The 16,376-nt window shown below is 52.1% G+C and overlaps 1 protein-coding gene across 1 annotated transcript in view; it reads right to left on the bottom strand.

Annotated features, from left to right (window-relative positions):
* LOC143144756 (uncharacterized) overlaps positions 1-15,976 on the bottom strand; it is a 300,728-nt gene extending 284,752 nt beyond the window's left edge. The window contains exon 1 of the mRNA XM_076307505.1: positions 15,897-15,976. The gene's annotated coding sequence lies outside the window, so the exon portion shown is untranslated. The remainder of the gene's footprint in view (positions 1-15,896) is intronic.
* Positions 15,977-16,376: the final 400 nt, after the last annotated feature.

The following is a 16,376-nucleotide window of genomic DNA, read 5'->3' as shown; positions in this document are numbered from 1 at the left end:
CCGCAAATGGAATCTGCTTCCTTCCTCTTGCAGCGTTTCCGCGCCTTGTACGCGGCATTTTGTGCGTCCACGGGCATTGTGCGCGCCTGTGAGTGCGGTTATTCGCCCGACGCGGCGCGAACGAAAGGGCGAGAGGGCGGCGGTAACGAGCTGCCACCGGCCAGAACCGTACCCCGACCAAATTCGTAAAACCGCGCGCTACAAGCTGCGATGTTAATTGATGGCTCTAAGGGAGGAATATCGATAACGCTCCGGTCCGGTTCGGTCCGGTCCGGTTCCGTTTATGAACCTGTAAATGTTGTTCCGCGGCGGGTTCATTGGTATTAATCGGAACGCCGATACCGAGGCTACGAGCCGGTCCTTCGTTCTTCGACCGGGATGATTTATGCCCGGAGAAATTCCAAGGAACCGTGTCGCGAAATACGGGGCTTCGTCGAGGGGAAATTTTCGGGAACGACGCCTCGAACGTTTCGCGAAATTTACGAGCCGCGATTCGCCCCGAAGATTCACCGTTCGTCGATTCGCGAACAGAGTCGTAAAAGACCGACTACCGATCGCGCTTGGAGCTGTATCGCGCGAGACTCGATTTCGATCCGAAGCAAGACCCGAGATACCTCGAGAGTGATGTTCGACGACGATCGAGGACGTCTCGCGTTGTCGAAAGATTAGAAATCGACCGGTTCGGATCGACGAGCATCCCTCTCGGAGGGAGAACTCGAAAGAAATCTCGAGACGAAACAACGGGAACGGAAATCTCGGTGTTGACGGAGCCCCCGGAAATTCCCACGAAAGTCTCGCGAGCTGCGAATTTTTCGGCGCGTTAAAATTCACACGGCCGTGCGCGCGAAACGGAATCGAAGTTCTCGGGGCGGAAAAATTTCACGGGAGGACGCGAGGAGCGTACGTGACCCCTCGAAAGGTTCCGCACTCGGGGAAAAGAATCCGGCAGCTGCGTCTACCGAGATACTCGGGCTACCTGCATCGCGTCCTCTTTCGCTCTTCCCGACGAGTTTTCGGTTATTTTCTTTTTTTCTCTCTTCCCGCGCGTTTTCTCCGCGACTTAATGGACTTTAACGAGTACCAAGACGCGGAGAAGGAAAGGGAGGAGAGGATCGATAGGGTCGCCGTGGTTAAATTAGAAAACTCTCCGGAGCCCGATACCGGAGGAATATTTAAATTAGGTGCACGCCCCGCGCTAGGGCCTATCCTTAATGAGCCGGATGAGCGATCGAGAGTTTTCGGCGATCCTCTCGAACGGAGCTTGCGCGTTCTCGCTCCGTTCCTCGAAACCGACGACACGCTTTTATCGCCTCGTAGCCCCCCCTCGGTCACCGAGATTAATTCGAAACAATTTTCCAAGGAGAGGAGGCCTCCACCGAGTCGGAGTTTATCGCTCGATCGAGTATCCGGTATCTCGAACGCGACCAACCGTCTCGAGACGAACTCGCGAGAAACAGCGTGTTCCGTTTACTCGGGACGAGGAGATCTATTTGCGACCTTTTTTATTTTTTTTTTTTTTGTCGTTTTTCGTAATCGAACCGAACGGAGAACTCTTTGGAATTTTAACCCGGGTTCGCGATCGGGACGTCAAAGATCGACGCGCGTTCGGTATCTCCGCGAAATGGCGTGAAAGTTTCGAAAGCGAATTCGCTTCTGTCGGTCCGCGCAACTGAAGCGATCTCGTCCGCGACGAAAATTGCGAATTAGATCCCCCTGTTTCGTCGGAAAGGTGTTATTGGTGTATCAACACGGTACGTTAACGATGCCGTGGTAGATACCACTTTCTATGGTCGTGTAAACGTAATAACGCGCATCGGCCCGCACAGTGCAGAACCCCCGATGATTAATATCGAGCGCTGTCCAACGATAATACCGTTGCACTAACGTTACGGTAATTATTCCTACGGCTCGATGGATTATTTTCTATCGGTCGAACGACCGTACGGACGCTCGGTTTTGTTAAATTGTCGCGAATCGATACCGTTATTTTTCTCCTTAATGCACGGTTTGCGCGAAACGAGGGTAAAAGCTGCGCGAAAATGACTACGCGCGACAAAACGCTGACCGACCGCTCGACGGACAAAACTCCATCGTAATTTCGATGCTGGCGGGCTTTAAATTAAATTGAAAATCCTCGACATCCGACGACATTTACATCTCAAACACGAACGCGCTTTCGACGGTATTAAGTAAAAGCGAGCCTTTAAAGGCGCGCGAAAGAAATTAAGGGATTCAATTTCGAGCATCGGGCACCCTACGTCCGAGAACTTTCTCGAGAATCCGACTCTCAATTAATACGATTAACTTTCGCGACGGTAGTCGCGTTCTGCGACTGTTTCCCTCGTTTCGTTGTACGCCTAACGGATATTGGATAACCGAGGATGAGGTGCACGGGTAGCATCGAAGCTCCCTTTGCGCCGAGACGGGGTACGCCAAAGGTAAAGAGGAGCGAAGAAGACGGAGGAGCGTCTTGGACGCGGCCAGACTCGAGTCGAGCCGTCTAAAGCCACGGTTTCGCTCGCGAGATGGCCTCTCGGAAAACTTCTCGGCTGAAAATCGCTAAACACTGTTTCGCGTCAGCGTGGCCGCGGTTTGGCTCGAAACGAGTCGACGAGCCGCTCGCTCGGTTTCCACCGGTTGCGCGAAAAAACAACGCGTTCGAGCGACACGCGTACAACGCGGTCACCTCGGTCCATCGTTGTCGTTTGTTCTCGAAACGAGCGAGTACGCGATAGGTAAAAAATTTCCTCGCGGGACGATTCGTAGGAAATACGATCCGCGCGTAAGATCGCTCGTTTGGTTTTCGAATCGATTCGAAGTGAATCGTCAACGTCGAAACAACGATGCGAGCGAGCGGGAACGCGGCTTTACGCGCGTCTGGTCGCTTTCCTCGAGTCCGTACGCACCCTTATACGCGATCGGACTTCGTAAGCGGGCGAAACTCCTCCGGTCTTCGAAAGCAAACAACCTCGGTCTCGTTTCCCCTCGGTCCTTCTCCCGCGATCTTTCTCCGTCTTTGGTTCTCGCCTCCCCCGCAATCGCTTCTCCGTTAACCTCTGGTTTCTCGTGCTCCCGGCATTCGCCCTCGGGACTCACGAATCCTTCGACCTTAAATCCTCGAACGCAGATGCCGAGGGTGTACCGGAGTGCACCCCCGCTAAAGGCAGATCCCCGGTATTTTATATTCACCTCGAATCATGCATATTTAATAGCGGAAGCAGCTCGATCTGCTTTCCCTAAGAGTTAATCGCACCACCGCGGAGCACTGTAAATATATTCGTAGGAATCTCCGTCGGGTCCTCTGTTTTTGCATTTCCGAATCTTTCTTGTCTCCGTTCCACTCGCAAGGCGGACGCTCGCCGGGTAACGACGATCGATCTACGAACCGGTAAAGCCAACCTGGCTGTAACTCTCGACGATCTTCGTTTCTCGAAATTTCGATACGACACGCGTTACGCGTCCGGTTCGAATCTTTGTCCCGTATTCGTCGATAACGCGTGCCCAAAGGTCCCGATATTTTCGGACGCGCTTTAAGAAATTTACGCTCGCGGTAAAACGAACGTCGACCGGATCACGATCTCGATAAACGTCGACGAGGGTTTGCGCGTGGCGCGTTCATCATCGTTTCTCGCGTGGAGAGCGACCGGCGCAAAATTAGAGGGAAAATGGGACGCAACGCCGGATGTAACGCGTCGAACTGTCATTCGGAGAGCTCGTCTCGCCCGAGCGAATCGTTGGAACCGACCGAAGCTGCTCGGTCGGTCTATTTGTGACGCGCGTTCGCGCTTATAGGGTCAGTTACGCGCTACGCCGCACAAAAGGGCCGATTCCGACACGTACCGTCCAGGGACAATTATTCGGGAAGAAAAATGTTGCGGGGTCGTTTACCGCCAACTCGTAGGGAACATAACTTTCGACGAAATAACGCAACCGCTCGCGATATTTTTCTCTCGAAAACGCAACGCGAGCCGGCCGCGATATCATTCCCTTTTTTAAACGCGCCGCGGTCCTTTAGCGCGCGATAAGGGAACAACGGTACGATAGGAAATTCTTGCGGAAATTCGAGAGCCAATCGGGCCTCAAAATTTTGTCGTCCAGCTCGAAAACCAACGTGGACGCTCCGTACGAATTTATCGGAAGAAATCGGCAGATGTTTCGGCGAGCGTTAATTTGCATACGCAGACGTCGAAGAGAGACAACGATACGGTTTCGCTTACCGGGGCAAATCTCATTGACGTTCTCACGCTCGGATTTGACTTTAGTCGACTTGCTCTCTTCCGTACTTATTTTTCGAAAACGTCTACTCGTCGCGGGTATCGAAGAAAGTCCTGTTTCGACGAAACCCATCGACGCGCCGAGACGCCTCGACGGCCACTTTTCGTCTAACGAGCGGATTCGAGACGGTCGGCGAATAATTCGCTCGAGTTCGGTAGAGCGGTCGACAACCGGTGAATCGACTAGTTTCGATCTTCTCTTTCCGTTCGTGCCGCGAAGAAACTCGTTCCTCGGTTCGATCGATCGCCGAGCGGGAGGACAATTGCACAATTGGAGGCAATTTTGTTCTTCGGATTACACGCTCGCTCGCGAACGGGTTATCGCGCACCTATCCGCCCCCGTCTTCTCTCTCCCTCGCTCTTGAATCGTTAATTCTCTCGACCGATAACTTCGAAGCAACGGTTATTCTCGAAACCTCGGAAAAAGTTGCAAACTCGTACAGTCTACCTATTTGCGTAACTATCGATTAAAAAAATCGCCCGGACGTTCGAGGGGAAACTTGATTTCCAACCTAACGACTTTCGAGTTGTATTTTCGTCGTTTCGTTGGCTCGACTCGAACGGGACAGATCTCTTTTCCGTTTCGTTACGGTTAAAAACGTTTCGAAGATTGTTTAAGAATCGCGCGGGACGAAAATTTCGGTCGCGCGACTAAAATAAAACGCTTCTTCCTCTCGGAAGGACGTCGACCCGATACGCCCGCTACAAAAATAGAACGATATATTTGAAAAGTTTATCGAAGAAGGACTTTCGGGAAGGACGTCGACCTCGACCGAGTTGGGTATACAATTTTGAACAGGTTTGCCCCGCGACTTATTCATCGTCCGGCTCCTCCGGTCGAAAGTTTGCGCTCGTTGAAATTTCCTAAGGAATCGATCGAAATTTATCGTTTCGTCGCGTCTCGTTACCGCAACGCGAGAGCGCGAGCGATCGAGGATCGAATACCGAAACGTGTATAAATAGCTTCGGAGCGATCCGCTGGAAACCCGGTTTCCCGGGGGAGAGGAGACGGAAAGAGGGTAACGGAGAAAAGAAATTAGAGGCGAGAGTCGGAGAAACGGGTACAAACGGGTACGAAAGAAGGAGCGGTTGCGGGAACCTTTATCAGCCTCCGGAGGCGCGCGGTTGTCGGGCTCGGGTCGAAAACTCGGGGCCGGATATAAGCAATGGATAAGAAAGTATCGCGGCTCTATGAAAAATGCAACGCTCGAGTTATCGTCGACGTGAATTTTTCATCGGCGCGAGTCGAGCCGGTGCTGCCGTAGAGCTCCGGCTCCCTCGTCGCCTCCTTCCGTTTTAGCCAACCCCTTTTCCACCCTTTCCTTTTTTATTTGTGTTTTTCTTTTTTTTTTCCCTTTTTTTTCTCTCTTTCTTTAACTCGGCCACTTTCTTTCGCGACACAAATGCGCGCGAGACGGCGAAGGGAAAGTTTCCAAGTGGCCTCCGCAGCCGAGAGAGGAAACTTGGACCGGCTGCGACAACCCCCGTAGAACGCGACGAGAGACCCGCGAATTCGCCTGCCCCTGCACACGGAAACCTACTTTTCGAACTGCGATACGCCGCGCGGAAATTCTTCCATCCAGGAAGCGTCGCGCGACACCGCGTCGGGCCGCGCCGCGCCGCGACGCGACGGGAAATCGAGGGAGAGTCGTCGAGCGAACTCGAGGCGAGTTCCCACCCTCCTTCCGCGACGCGATACCGGCAACTTTCGTCTTTTGGATTCCGAGTCGAGGCATTCAGGATTCGAGATCCGTTGTTTCCAATTTCGGTCGAAACCGAGCCACTCTGTGGCGATTTTATGGGAAATCTTGCCGAACGATGCGGCCTTTGAGCCGAAAGAGTTACATGCTCGAGTGACTTCGCCGCAGACTGCAAAGACGGGTTTAGTTCGAAACTCTGGACAAGTTGCTTCCGCGTCTTCGGTCTTTTTGCGTCGGCGTGTACCGTTTAAAGGTACGTTCTTTTGGGCGTAGCGAACGATTCCGTGGCGCACGCTGCTCCACGATCGATCCGCGGCTACCGAACGACTACCTACGCCGATACAAACAAACGAGGTTAAACGTTTGTTCGCTCGAGTCGTTCGACGCGAGTTCACCGCAGGGAAACGAACTTATTTTTTGGCCGAGGCTACCGAATTCTTCCCGGGATCGAGCTCGGGGAGGTTTTCGACGCGCGAACCTTTCTCGCGAGAGACGAGCCGGATTTTTGAACCGTCGTTCTCCGACGAAACCGTTCCACCGTCGCATTTTCGCCCAAGAAGCGCGAGAGCAGCACTTGACTTACGTATTCAAATACCTCCTCGGAAAGAGACATTATTGCGTAAGATAATTAAACGGAGTCGCTGGAATGGATAAATTAAATCGTCTACTATTCCTCGGCCCTGTAATTAGTCGTCTACCCAGAGTGCACTGTCAAAGAACATTTCCCGAGCTCCGTTATCAGGAGACAAGCTGTTAATTAAGTGGACCGTTCGCCGTCTGTCGCTGCAGATAACACAATCCTTGGATAACGGGAACACTTTTGTACAAGTGTAAATGTTCGATGAGGCAGCCATCGCGAGGAGATTAGAAAATCCCGATGAGCACAGCCTGCTAATGGCCGCGCTAAATGGAAGCGAGTAATTACGGGAAGAAGGGAAGAAGACCGAACGCCGCGTCGCGTTCCGAGGAAAGCCCGATTCGAAAACGAGAAAGTATCTCGCGCTCGCTCGCTCGGCTCGGCTCGTTGCGCGGGATCTGGCGGAGAATTCGCGAAACCTCGAGATCCGCTCGAAACTCGCGTTATAGATTTCGGTGAGCGGGACCGCGCGCCGGGGAACAGGGAAAGCGAAAAAGATGGCGGTACGACGGAAGGGGAGGACGTAGCGAAGGAGAGATTTGTCGCGAGCATCGGAGGAGATTGGAAGCACCGGGAGAGGTCACGGAAGCAGAGATAGCCGAGCTTCGAGGGAGCCAGATAGGAGAAATTGTACGGGGCGTGGACGGGTTAAGTTATCCGTGTGTCTCGGGATGCGCGTCGACATTATTTCGTATCTTGCAGGACACTTCGGGCAATGAGGACGTCCTGCCGCGTGCACGCTCACGGAATCCATAACGAGGTCTTATCTGTCTTAGTCCGGGCCAGCTTTATTCACTTTTTCCTTCCTCTCCCGCCGTTTCCCGCTCGTTCCTCGTCTCCTGGATGCTCTCTACCCGGATCCAACTATACGCGTGTTTCTCTTTGGATTACACTCCGTTCCAACGTTCCCCGCTACTCCGGGCCAATTCCCTTAGCTCGAAATTAACGTCCGACCGCCTTCGATGGACCCGAGACACCGAGTTCTCGGGGTTTACGCCTCGAGGATACCGACCGACGCCGAACACCGAGCGAAATCGCGCTTTTTTAACGAGCAGTGATCTCGATACGGCGTTCGAGCTCGTTCGTGCACCGTGGCAATTGTTGTTGCGTTACGAAATACGAACGACTTGTATCTTGCACGACTACGATTCGACGCAATTTCCGGGCCAACCTATCAAAGGCGTTCGATTTTAATTGCACACGGGATACTTTTGCAACGCGACTTCGAACGAGTCGAAATCAACAGTAAAGTAGAAATGAAAAGATCGAGGTTCCTCGATCTTTCGACGCGTCGCGCAAAGGGTCGAAGGTACGTTCTCGCGTTCATCCTCGCGGCTAATTAGAATTTCAACGTCCGAACGCAACGACAACTCGGCGTTCGTAATTGATTCCGTTAACGCACTCGGCGTCAAAAAAGCAGATTCGGTGTTGCGCTCGCATCGATTAACGCGCGACGCACGATGCAGGCCGGCGAACCGGGGCACCGCGTAATTGCAGGATTCGGATGCAATCTGCGCGATGCGCGCGATTTACCCCCCATATTTCATCCCGGGCCGGCTTTTCTCGCTCCGATCGGCGAACAATTTTTCAAGACAAACGAGCGTCGATTACGATCGCGACAAACATATTTCCGTACAAAGAACCGAGCGCGCCTCCGGCGCTATTTTTCCTCGCCGGTTGCTACACACCCTGAAAGAAAAAAAAAAAAAAGGAAAAAAAAAGAGAGAGAGAGGAAAAGAAAAAAAGAGAAGAAAACGGAAAAATGAAAGGAAAGAATGAAAAATTCCCCGACGACTGTACTAAAATCCGCTAGCGCCGGGGGAAAAAAAAAGAAAAAAACGCATGCACCGGGCTGCGAGTAATCGCGACGGTTTCCACGATTCCGTGCCATTTCCGGGAAGTTTAAAAGCGGAGCATGCGCGCGGACTATACGCGCCCGCGGACCGCTAATAACAAACCTCGCAGGGTGATTACACGGCGTGATTTCGCGCAGATTGGACGAGTGATTAATTCTTGCGGACAATCCGCGCCGCTACCACCCCGCCAGCCGCTCGCTCGGTCGACCAGAGCCCTCCCCGTTTCCCTCTGTTCGTCGCCGCCCTCTGTGGATTTGTCGCTCGTACCCGACCCCCGGCAAGGATATTTTAATTCCGAAGCGGCGGCGGAGCGGTTTGAAACGGTTATTAATTCGCGCGTCGAGGGTCCGAGCGAGACGGGGTTCGTTCGTTCGTTCGTTCGCTCGCTCGCGCGAGCTACGAGAGCGACGGAGACGAAAACGGACGGAGACGATGCTCGTAAAAACAACCCCATTGTTATCGCCGTCCCGTAGCTCGTTTCGCAGCGGGCGGCACACTCGTCGCCGGAGAAAGAAACCAAGAGCCGAATTTTGCGCACGGCTCCGCTCCACGGACGCTCCTCTCCGTTACGTTGCGCGTGCACGTCTGCACGTGTGCGCTTCTTTTTTTTTCTTTTTTTTCTTCCCCCGACGTTTCCGATGTTTCTATGGAAGCGCGCGCGAGAGATTGATTTTGCGGCCGGCGTTTTTCGCGGGGCGGCGCGACGGGCGGATTTTTTTTCCACCGAACGGCACGGACGCGGAAACGATTTTATACGGCACGAGATGAACTCGACGATACGGCCGATTCGATTGTCTAGAAACAGTTCGCGCCGAAGAGATTGCCGGCGCGCTTCTCTTTTCTGCTTTTAATAGCGAACCGCTCGTCTCGGAACGCTCACTTTGGATACGGTCGAACACAATGGTCCATCCGGTACGATGAAATCGAATTTTGCGCTTTCGCTCGCGTTTCGAGCGTACGCGATACGAGACAAACGGGGAGGCTTCGTCGACCTACCGTTCCGGCGCGCGATACTTCCTTAGGATACCTCGGAAAATTTCATCGGTTCGAGGTCGATCCGTCCTTGGTGAAAGAAATTGTAAAACACGTTCCCGGTGCGGTAATCGTAAAAGTGCGAGAGCTCGTCGAAACGAGCGGTGGCGCGCGTACGCGCCCGGAATGTCGCGAGAAGTAGGACTCTTTTGGATCGATTAATGCCAGGGCAGCCCCTCGAAACTGTTTCGCGACCCTTTGCCTCGTTGTTGCTCTCTCTCTCTCTCTCTCTCCGTCTCTCTCCGTCTCTCTCGGTCGAGCAGCTCGTTTCGCGACGACAGACTCATCTCCGATTTTATGCCTCGTTTGAGGGCGCATCGTCTAACCCCTGCTTCTTCTTTCGCTCGGCACCCTTCGGGAGGCGACGGGAACGCAACGGGGACGCGGAGGGCCCCGACCCTCGTAGCGGCACCGCCACGAAAATCACAGACCACGCGAATGGTCCATTTGGTATTTAAATAAGCGCACGCGTACCGCTCGCGAGACGACGCGTTCACCGTACGGGACGAGTTCACCGAGCTTCTTTTCAGAGAAACCGACCCTCGGATATTTACGAGCACGTGAAAGGGTACGGTCAATTAGACCGTTGCCGGTAAATATGCCGATCCGAACGACGCGGGCCGTGCATCGAGAAATAAAAACAACGATAAACCGGACGAGAGACCGACCGCGGCGCCTGGCACGTGTACTTTTAGTTTCACTTGCTCCGTCGACTCGCTCGACCCTCGCGACTACTCTCCCTACTTTCCGACTTTCGCGACCGTATCGCCTTCGAAGATCGATCGACGTCTCTCTCCGTTCTTTATCGATATTTCTCAACTTCGAGTCGACCCGAGACGCGCAACCTTACCAAACGCGAACGATACCGCGTTCGAGTACGAAGATCAACGAAGAGGTCGATGAATTCTCTTCGCACGGTACAAATTCACGGCAAACGCGCTCGCGAGTGTTCGAAGCGCGCACCGTGAACCAATTCGAAGAGAAGGTTGCGCGCGTTCTCGAACCGGTTGAACCTCGTGGCAACTTTACGATCCCCGTTTGCTTTTCCAAACACTTACGCGCGAAGGAATCTCGATTCGATTACACGGTAAAGTACAAAGCCGACGCAACGCCGTGACGGTACGCGGTAACTCGCGGCGCGATATCAACGCGAAAAGTTACTTCTCGAAGCGAGGAACGTTAACGTCCAAGAAAAAAATAACGAAATCACGGTTAAAACCGTGCGAGCTTTTTTCACTTATCCCTGGTTCCGGTAGCATCTCCGCGTCCGTTGCGCTAACCGAGTTTTCCACGTCGAAACGAGCTTCACCGGTTTCCACTTTTATTCCTAGCCGAACAAAGTTTCGAAAGCTACGGCCAGCGTACCGACGAACGGACATCGCGACCGTTCGAGGAAACCGACCGATCGATTTCCTCGCGGAGAAAATAAACCCCGCGACGTCCGCAGAGCTAGGAATCGTCCACGTCCGTGTGCAGGCCCTTGATTCACCGATTTCCCCGATAACGAAAGCCCTTGAAAATAAAGTTCCCGGCTTCTTCGGGGGGGAAACGACCGAGTCAATATTGTCTTCCCGTACTAAGCGCGGTAAAGTACACCGCGAGCGACCGAGAGAGAGAGAGAGAGAGAGAGAGAGAGACAGGGAGAAGATTGCCGCGCAGGAAACTTTATATATCCCTGTGCGTAGTTGCGAACAAACTCGACAGAATTCAACAATAAGGCAAAGTTCCGTCTCTTCGGTGCTGTTTCCTTCTTCGACCGGCTAAAAATAAATACGCGGCGACCCCGTCGCTCGCATCCGCGACGAAACGGGACTCTCTCGTTCGATCGACGCAAAAGGAACAATCTCTGCGCGTTCGTTCGTGTCCCCCGAAAATCCCGATGCTCGAAATATTCGGGGAACGCGCGTGTTCCATCGGGACGGAAGTCACCCCGGCCCGAGTTCTTTCCTTTACGTCGAGATCGTAATCCGGGTGCTTAACCGCGGTTAAAAACGTCTCCGCGACCGATCTCGAAAGCTTCCGATGTAAATTTCCCAGCGTCCAAGATCACACGCCGGGACGGAGACGAAAAAAGAGGATCCCTCGATTAACTTTCCCTAATTCGGGCAAAGTACTCCGAGCAAATTACAAAGTAATTTCCCAGCCCGTACGTTCGTCCCGAGTAACGGTATCGAGCCGTATTGTTACGCGAAACGAGTCGCCGTTACTTTTCCGTACCTCGTTACCCCCTTGTTTTTCAACTTTTTTCTTTTTTTTTTTTTATTTATATCGTTGCTCCGTATATTTAAACCGAAACGTTTAAAATAGTCCGAACGGGCGCGTTTGCTCGGAAATAAATCGCGAAGCAAGGGGTTAACTTTCGTTGTTAAAAGTTTCGATCCCCTTTTGGATCCTCTTCGATGATTCGAATTGAAAATGTTTTCGTCGGAGGTAAAACGGGTAAAATCGTTCCCTGTCGCGATACAAGCCCCGCACACGCGTCCCGGCGATTCGTCGTTCGATAATTGTACGCGTTCGGGGAACATTAAAACTTTATTCTTTCGTTTCCATTAGGAGAGACTCTTTTCCGGATTGTACGTGAAATCGCGTCGGTGCGACGACGACGCCATCGGTTTTAACAAAATCGTTACGCTCCCGTAACAAACGCACTCGCCGTTGGTAACTTTTAATTCGCGAAACAAGCGGCTTTTTCATCGAGAAATTATCCGCTCGACGGATTGAACGTTACTCCGCAGCAACGGTCGCGAAACTATATTTTAATTAGAATTTAAAGTCGAGCGCGACGAAGGAGGATCGTGTACTTTATAATAACGTCGCGGGACGAGTTCGTCGCGTCCTCGTGGCCGGCAATAGGAGCCGAGGAGACTTTTCGGAAGTATGTAACTTTCGGCGACTCGACTATGCCCGGGATTAAAGTCTCGAGTATCCGTTGCTCGTCTCTGCTCGTACACTCTGTCGCGATAAAATCCAACGAGACGTCGAATAGACTCGAGAATACCACCGATCGACTAAATTACTAATTCTCTGCCTTACGGTTACGCGTAATTCTATACGTATATATAATATTTATTTTTACCTTACAACGTTCGACCTCTCATTGAGGGACGATTTCCCGATTTCGCTTCTTCTTCGTGAAATGTTTATTTACGGGTGTACCGATGTTTCGATCGACGACGCGCCGTTTAATTTGCTCTCGGATTCGCGGAAACGTCTTTGCGATCCCTTTCGAACCGCGAGCGTTTAACTTTCCAGTCAAGGAAACGCGTTCCTTCGGTGCCTCCAGTACTTCGATACATTCGTCGATTTATCGCGATATTTCGCCGAATTCGCTAAAAGCATCCGAGTACGAAATATAAATTCGACCGACAAAGTTTGCTCGAGAAACTAAAGCCAAAGGAGCAGATACGCGCTCGTCTACGGTTCGCGTTCTAATTCGAAAAGAGGCGGTACGAGAACGAGACGATTCCTCTCGAGAAAGGTGCTCTCGAATCGAGTCGATGCGAGCCGCGAAACTTGATCAGCTCTGGTTTGGAAATATCGACGACAAATAACCGACAATGGAAACCCCATAAGGGCCGTGAAAGGGAAGAACGCGAGACTCTCCCACGGAACGCGAATTACGCTCCTATTCGTTCTATTCTCGCGTGGACCCCGTTTCCTACGAACTTTCAGCTCGGAGAGTGGACTTTCGCGAAAGAAACGAAATATCTACGATGGACTGTACTTTTCGAACTTGCGCGATAGACTGTACTTTTCGAGTAAACCGCCAAAGACCGTCTTGTCGCTTACAAACACCATCATAGCCGAACGAATCAAAGGGACAACGTTTCTGAGATTCGACGCCAATTTGTGTTTATATTTACCAGATTCTGGGCATTTAATCGATACACCGGCAGACCGAATTCTGATCACAGCCCAACCGAGCAAACTCCGCCATGTTTACGTTTATTTACAACTATTCCCTGTTCAATTTGCCCTGGAATCGTTTCCAGAGTACCGATGCATCTGTTTTCCGCAGTTGTTCGATCGATCGACCGAGTAATGAAATCTGTAGTCGGTGATTCGTAAAATGAGCACCGGTCGATGACAATTCGGATAGGAATTAACTCGTACTTCGGTAACGACGGGTCTTCGGACCCCTGACGAAGTTCGCGAGATCCAGGGAGAGCGAGGGGAGGACAAAAGTTGCTGGCTTAAACGGAGAAGCTTTGAACAGCATTGAGCCGATTAACCAGGAAATAATAGAATTATTCGCATATTACTAGGAAACTCGACTTTCGCGTTCGTTGGTACACGCTCGAAGAACTTTTTACCGCGCGATAAAATCGTCCGCGGACTTTAAATGTCCCGAAACGTTTAAAAATGCTCCGCTCCGAGGTTTCCTCGTTCGGAATAGGTGTAGACCGTGCGCACGGCTCGGCCGGCAGTGCCTTAGATTTCTTTCCGTGTCACCGGTTTCCTTTCGAAACTCGTTACGAAAATTGGTACGTAATTTCGCGGGTATTCGTGTCGTACTTTTATTTATTTACCGTTAACGAAGGGCCTTTACCCGTGCGATAACGGTGGAGGATTTCTCGGTGATCGATTCCGCGGTCTGTCGCGCCGAGACGCGTGGAAAAACGCGAAACGCCGAATTCTCGGACGAGTTAAAGCCAAAAGGGTCCAAGCTCGCACGAAACGAGTCTTTCGCGAGGAGATAGGACTCGAGGAGAGAGAGTACACCACCGTCCCCGCGAATGTATCGTTTTCCTTTGTCGAATGTTCGAACGGTGCACGGCTGGCCGGCGTATCGTTCGCATTAGCCTCTTTACGATCGATTAATTCCTCGGCTGCGGAACAAAACATCTCGCCGTGTGAACGATCTATAAAGTCGCCGGCGGCTCTCTCTCCGTCACGGGCTTTTGTCGACACGCGCTTAGACGACAAAGCGCGCGATAAAAATACCTTCGTAAAAACCGCGATCTCGGCCCGGCCCGGCCACGCGCCGGCTCGATCTCGAGCTTCCCGGCTGAATTTCACCCCGGCCGGGAATTTCCTCGCGATCAGCTCCGACGAAACTGAATCACACGCCTCGATGTCGTCAAACGTTCGACCGTGGAGCGACGCGACGCGTCCGTTTTTGCACGGCGAGAGCACCGCGCGAGGTGATTTAAATTCCAATTCCTCGACACGGGATATAAAATATTTACGTATCGGTATACACGGGATATGCTCCTTAACGGCCGCGCTCAAAGAGCAGTCGGAACGAGACAAGTACCGCCTCGCGATGCGGTATGCGGCAAAAACTTCGAGCAGACGACCGACGACCGACGACCGTCGCACCAACCGACAGTCGACACTTTTCTTCAGAGCACTTTCGACCAAATTACCGATAAGTAAGTAAAAACTCTCCCAGCGAGCTTCAATTTCGTTAAAACGTGTTTAACCGGAACTCTTGCTCCCCTTCGGGTGAGTCAATGGCTCGTGGAACGTGGATACGAAGAATCACGAGAGGAATGCAAGAACACTTTTTCTCGATGCAAAACTAACAGTCCAACAATGAAACGACTCGCAATCCCGTTTTTTCGTTCCTCTTGGAATTCTTTACGTTCAAGTTTTACGGATTGTTCGTTTGCGAAAGAGAATCGAACCCTGGTCTCGACCGTTTCGAAAGTTGCGCAGAGTGTGTAAGAAAAAAGTCATTGTCGACGAAAAGCATATCGGGTACGTACAGTGGGTAAGAAAGATCGTTTTGTAAATTATTCGTAAACGGGTACAACGGAACGTCGATTGTCCCAAATGGTTTGGGAATACGATATCCGAACGATTAGGTTTTCGCGCGAAGAAACATCGAATACGATGTCGTACGTTTCGCGAACACGACCTCTGCCTCGATACGCGGTTATAACGAATAACCTCGCGATGCCATTGTTGCTCGCGTTGTTGCGTTCGTATTCGCGTTACGTTCTCCGGCGTTGGTAACGATTCGAGAATTTCGAACGCAACGAAAGAGCAGAGTCGTTCGATCCGATCGCGGACAAAAGGAGCAAAAGGAGGAAAAGGAGAGAAATCGGTGAGGACGACCGCGCGATTCGAAGGTCGTTCGAAGCAGCGAAGATGTCGGGTAGTTAGCGCGTTTAGTCGGTACGAGCTTCGCGCGAATTATCGGGCTCGTGTCCCGCGATTCACGAATTAACGAGGCTGGCTCACGGGCTAATGAAAATGTACAGTTAAATTAGCAGCATCGACCATTTGGGCCTTGGCCAAGCGTGTAATTTACAAGTGCAATAATTCGGGCGCGAAGTTCGGGCTGGAATTACCGGAGAAAGCCGCGCGACAGGCTCAACGAGCCACGGTTCGTCTTTTTCGCGAAGCAACGCGTTTACGAACGCGTCGGAGAAGCGTACAAGTTACTCACTCTTTCGTGATTCGCGTTCGAGAATCCCGATGGACGCTGGCGAAGGATCGTCGGCGGATCTCCCAAGATGTCGGTGTAACTCGATCGAAGGCTGGTCAAAGAGTAGCCAAACGGGTCGAATCGTGGAGAGTAAGCACCAAAATAAACAAACGTCGATCGTCACGTGTCGCACAGAGTAACGCACCACGGAAATCCAGTCGGCTCGACTCTCCCCCACGAATAAACAAAAGCACTGTGAACGCGGCGCGCGATCGACGAGAACCGTTCCTGTCGCTCTCGTTCGCGTACCGACTCGCTTCGGCTCGCACTGAAAACACGAATCACCTTTTCACGTCCTTTATCCTCGACGGGGGACCGACTCCGTGGCCCGTAAGCAACAGCCGGTCGTTATTTTTGGCGGGTCTGCCGGTCGCGGGAGCTACACGCTCGCACCGGTGCTCCTCGATTTCCCGCTGGTGGGTTTATCGAGCGTCGATCATC

Source organism: Ptiloglossa arizonensis, chromosome 3 (genome assembly GCF_051014685.1).
Source record: "Ptiloglossa arizonensis isolate GNS036 chromosome 3, iyPtiAriz1_principal, whole genome shotgun sequence".
NCBI classification, from domain to species: Eukaryota; Metazoa; Arthropoda; class Insecta; order Hymenoptera; family Colletidae; genus Ptiloglossa; species Ptiloglossa arizonensis.
Note: the sequence above shows the minus strand (reverse complement) of the source record. Positions and strands in the feature narration are given on the sequence as shown.